The sequence below is a fragment of the Bidens hawaiensis genome, unplaced genomic scaffold (assembly GCF_021521415.1).
Source record: "Bidens hawaiensis isolate Kalapana, Puna unplaced genomic scaffold, B.hawaiensis_p1.1 tig00000369_1, whole genome shotgun sequence".
In the NCBI taxonomy this organism is placed as follows: domain Eukaryota; kingdom Viridiplantae; phylum Streptophyta; class Magnoliopsida; order Asterales; family Asteraceae; genus Bidens; species Bidens hawaiensis.
The window spans coordinates 470,248-475,628 of NW_027491028.1; the positions used below are offsets into that span (position 1 = coordinate 470,248).

The 5,381-nt window shown below is 39.3% G+C and overlaps 1 long non-coding RNA gene across 1 annotated transcript; it reads right to left on the reverse strand.

Annotated features, from left to right (window-relative positions):
* Positions 1-2,428: 2,428 nt before the first annotated feature.
* On the reverse strand, positions 2,429-3,504 carry LOC143623537 (uncharacterized). The gene is made up of 3 exons (XR_013151912.1): positions 3,435-3,504; positions 2,849-2,946; positions 2,429-2,751 (listed from the first exon to the last, which is right to left on the reverse strand). It is a non-coding gene; the product is annotated as an uncharacterized LOC143623537 (long non-coding RNA).
* Between the last annotated feature and the right edge of the window lie 1,877 nt (positions 3,505-5,381).

Below are 5,381 nucleotides of genomic sequence, written 5' to 3' on the forward strand. Positions count from 1 at the left end.
TCTTGTATCAACAAGGGCTATACGGGAGAACGCTATTAAACCTTTTCTTCCGTGAAAGGTAAGAGGTAGTGAATGGCACTAAAGTGGATGTGTGTGTAACCTTGGGCTTGACAGATTCTGGGTAGATGTGGGGGTAGGGAAAGGGTTACAAGGTGTTCGGAGGTGGTGGCGGCGAGTTGATGTGAGTCGAACTTTGACGTTTGGATAAATTACTTTAACATGGGGGTTGGAAGTAGAACCGATTAATTTTTTGACTTTTTTTGATAATGAATTAGAAGGTTTAGAAAAACACTGTAAGGGTTTACTAAAGGTATACTGGCAATAGGAATTTTAGACTTATTAGAAACATACGATATTTCATATAATTGATCTATTCTGGATCCTGATGACTGACGTAGATTTGATGTGGAACGGGATAGCATTTGGCCGGATATCGGACTGTCTTCAACATTGTTTAGACTTCACACCGCAAAACGAGACTTTGATTGCGACCTCTTGTTATCTTACCACTCACTGCTGGTTCTTTTAGACTTCAAACAGGGATATTTGAGAGAACAGTACTAGTCGGTTTTTTAGACCTTAGCTATCGGTTGGTTTTCTGATGTGAGAGATTCGCACAAAGTCGGCAGTCACAGAGCATACTAATCCGAACCTTTAGTATAATAGAACATGATTTCATTCCACCCTTTATAGAGTTGACTCATCTTTGATGACTGATCATAAAACAGTTACAAAATTTCCGTAAATTCAAACAAATCCCTGTGAGGCATTATATCAAACACTCGGAGTGCACACCAATATCAGATGGATTCTTGCAACATATTGAATGCAGATAAAAACCCATTTATGGATGACTAACCTGTAAATGATGGATTGAAAAGAAAAAAAAGACATTCAGAACCACAAAACAAAAGACCACAAATCTCTCAGATCTCTACATCAACAACCACAACACCAAAAACCGACCTGATAGACACCACCCGGGTCGACCCAACAACGTTAGGTGAAACGGTCGGTGACTGAGAGAAATAGAAAACTAAGCAATAGACCCGGTCGGAGTAGAAGCAATAGACGGCGACAAAGCACTAGAGCACCGATCGGAGTTTCATCAGTCGGCGGACATGCCAACGGGGATTCTGTGGGAGTGGCTGTCAGATACACGATGGGTGCGGAGGTCGGAGAAAAAATCGGTGACTGAGAGAAATAGGAAATTAAGGGTGGTGGACTGGAGATGGTGGAATGATTTTGATTTAGGGTTCGAGGAAAGGGGAAAGTGTTTAAGGAGATGTTTTAACCCGTTTTTCTAATCTGGGTACCAAGACCCGTGGATAGTACCCATAACCCGCAAATTTCATAGATATAAATCAATGAGAAACCATCATTTTCAAGTGGAGCAATCTGGCGGCACGAGGGGAGGGGGGGCAACGTGAGGGCTCCAAATGTAGGCAGTTATACACACACACATATATATATATGTGTGTGTGTGTGTGTGTGTGTGTATACACACATACACGCTGATTTTCTTGAAGCAACTAAAAAATAAGTGGCAAATCTTGAAGTTTCTAAACTTTGTTATGAATAAGAATAATCTTTGATCTAAGTTGAAGAATTTGTTCTATTGGTTTCTAAGCTGAAGGAAATGAACAAAAGATTCAGCCATCACTACAAAACATCACCATGCCACAACAAGCTATCATGCATACCCTTCAAACTTGGATAAATTGATAAGACATTTGAAGATTGAAAAAGAAACATATATAGCTGCCTGGAAATCAACAATTAAAATTTACACAAAGTCCCTTTACCCAAAATGGAAAAAGAAAAAAAAAAGGTAAAAAAAAGTTTGAATGTTGAGCAAACATGAAACATATATAGTTAGTCTCGCATGATTAACTATGTTGATTCCACAAAGCCAAAGGCAAGAATTGTTCCAAATTGCGAGTAACAAATGTTGTGATGCTAAAAGTTGTTATAAAAGTTACTAAAAGAAATAAGTTAATAAAAAGAATGGAGACGGACGTAGTACATTATTGTCATGTTTTTTGAAGTGATAAAGAAGTATGATCCAAGAAATACATGTCTATCGTTACTACAGCCTATGATTGGTGATTTCGTCGTATGATTTGGTGTAATCACACATGTTAAACAAGACAGAATTGAAACCTAAACGTGTAAAATTAGTTTTAGATTGTGTAGTAAGATATTCACACCTCTACATGTAGCCTAGGAAGTCGTTTCCTATAAACATTTGAATTTCGATTCCAGTGTGTTTTTGTTGAATCAATAAAACTATTCTAGCATTCCACAGGTACCAGAAAGTACTCCAAAACGTTGTGCTTTTATGTACCGTGCAACTTAAACCTTCATCCTCATAAAACTATTCGCCTTGTTCGGGTTTACTACATTATCACACTTAAGTTCTTCAGAATTGAAACAGCTTACAGCCATTACACTAAAGATTTACATCACATTAGATTTATATTTATCAAGATTCTAGTCCACTCATAAGTCAGCATGATAATACGAGAAAACGAAAACACTTTGATTATTTATAAACACGCTAGAAAACATCACCTCAGTTCTCATCTCGGGTCGACCATGTTTCCCATAGCGACAGAACAACAAGCGGTCCAAGCACTGGTGGGACCGGCGGCGGCTTACTGAAAGTAACCACCGGATCAACCTCCTTCTTTATCTCTTGCTGCTTCTCAAAACCATCATCCTTTACCTTCTTTGGTGTCAACGTGGCGACTGCACATTATTATTATTATGTTTAAAGTTAAGATTATTATACAAACAAAAGTTTGACTAACAAAATGAATAACTGAAACTGATATACTATTATTACCCCATGATGTTTTAACAGGATAAAGGTTATTGAATGTATTCTTTGCTCGAGCTATTCCGCGCATGTAGGCTGTTGTTTCCTTGTTTCTTTGAAGAAATCTGCATCAAGCAAGTACATTACCGTTATCACTGCGTTGACTTTATTGACTTAACAGTTAGTTGCATTTCAGTTTTCCTAACTAACTAACTAACTAACTAACTAGTCATGCCAGTGTTGTAAAATTAACGATCAGTTGCTAATTGGTATGCTACTCAATTTCACCTAACCGGACCAACAAATCAGTAGTTGGTCAAAATCGGTCATAAATGATCAAATATATATGAAGTATTTGAAAAATTATACTTATTAATCCAATCTAATTAATAAGTTTGAAAAATAATATATAAGCTTTTGAAAAACTAGTTGTATATATAAATAAGTTTGGAAAACAACATATAAAATTCAAATCCGATTAATCCCGAGTCGGTACCCCTTCTAAAGGCTAAAGCCAAATTATTTCGGTGGAAAATCCAGTTCTCTAAAGAACCCAGATCTGGTAAGTTGAAATCCACAAAAATTACAGAGAAATATAAATAAAATTGTTGACCTGTGATCATTCGAAGAGAAACGGTGGGATCAGCCAGTGGCTAACAATAACGTTCCTGAAGTTTCTGAAAACTTATAATACAACTATATATATATATATAAGCGGACTTATTGGGCCATAAATTATGAAGATCCATTGGGCTGATGTGGACCGCATAGAGTATTTCGAAATCGGTTCGGGTTTACACTCGGTATTCATTTGCAATTTTTTTTTCTTTTTTCTTAAACCGTACTAACCTTCAAGTTCCATTAATTACACAACTTTTAATATAGTAACGATCAAGATTCACTAATTTACACAAATAATGCCACAAATTTTTAATACGGTAACCAAGGTTTTAATACGGTATCGAAGCCATACCGGCTGGAGGCCCTCACAGCGACATGCTGATTTTATTACTCTATAGATACAACCATACAGATCCTTTGTCGTAACATGCGGAGGACAAGCAACTAGTTATAACCCGGTTTTTATTGTGTATAAGCTAAAATTTTGGAGTTTAGAAACTATGTATTATGTGTATGTTAAAATATCAAATCTGTAATATATATATATATATATATATATATATATATATATTATAGGAGGGTTATACTAGAATTAGTTTTCTAGGAAGACTAGAAATAAATCTTAGCCATTAGATCATGTTAATCAATGGTTGAGATTTAAAATTACCAAAAACCGACATAGCTTCCTATAATTACTCTTTCACCATTATAACCGACATAGTTTCTTAGAATTGTTCTTTCACCATATGTTGTAGTGCCACTTGTCAAAAATCTATTGATTCTTACCATTCTTAGAAAACTCTTTCTTTTTATTATATATATATATATATATATATATATATATATATATATGATGAGTATCATTTAAGAACTAGTATATTTTGTGAGTACTTTGAGAACCCATCTTAACCATTAGATAATTTGATCAATGGCTCCTAAAGCATAATGGCATTTTTGTGAATAAATAAAAGATAATGGGGATTTAATAATGATATTATTGGAAGTGAGCCACACTTTATTTTATAACTAAATCCTTTTTCTCACTAATCTCCTAAAAGTGTGGATGCCTCCATGTTTCTCTCAATTCACTTAGGTTCGGTTTGGTATGGGGTAATGGAATGATTTATTACCATTCTATTGACATGTTTGGTTACCATGTGGGAATAAAATGAATTATAAATTTTTTTTATTTTTTTTGGTAAGCTAGAAAAATACAGAATAAAATAAAAATGGTAGTGAGTGGCGGTGGGATGGTGGTGGTGGGCGGCGAGCAGTAATGATGGTGGCGGGCTGTGGCGATGTGCGGGAACCGGGAGCGATTGTTGGTAGTGATAGGTGGTGGTGATAGTGGGTGGTGGTGGCGGTGGCGGGTGGTGGTGGCGGTGGCGGGCGGTGATGGTCGGTTGGTGGCGGTGGTGTTGGGCGGCGCTGATAGGTGGTGGAGAGTGACTGGTGGTGGCGGCGGAAGTAGGTGATGGTGGTGGTAGGCGGCGGTGGCTGTTGGTGGTAGTGGTGGGGTGGTGGTCGGCGGCGGCAGAGGCGGTTAGTGGTGGTGGTGGGTGGCGGAGTCGCGGTGGTGGTCGGCGATGGAGGCGGGTGGTGGTGGTGGCGAACGGCAGAGGCGCGCTGGTGGTCGGCGGCGGAGGCGGGTGGTGGTGGTGGCGAGCGGCGGAGGCGGGGTGATGGTGGTGGCGGGCGGCGGAGGCGGGTGGTGGTGGTGGTGGTGGTGGTGGCGGGCGGCGGAGGCGGGTGGTGGTGGTGGCGGCGGAGGCGGGGTGGTGGTCGGAGGCGGAGGCGGTGGTGGTGGAAAGCAGCGGGTGCGGGGTGGTGGTCGGCGGCGGAGGCGGTGGTGGTGAGAGGATAATGGGTAGTGGTGGTGGAGGTGTTATAGTGTGAAATATGGATGGAATGAAAAAAAAACATGGGGATGGATGGAATG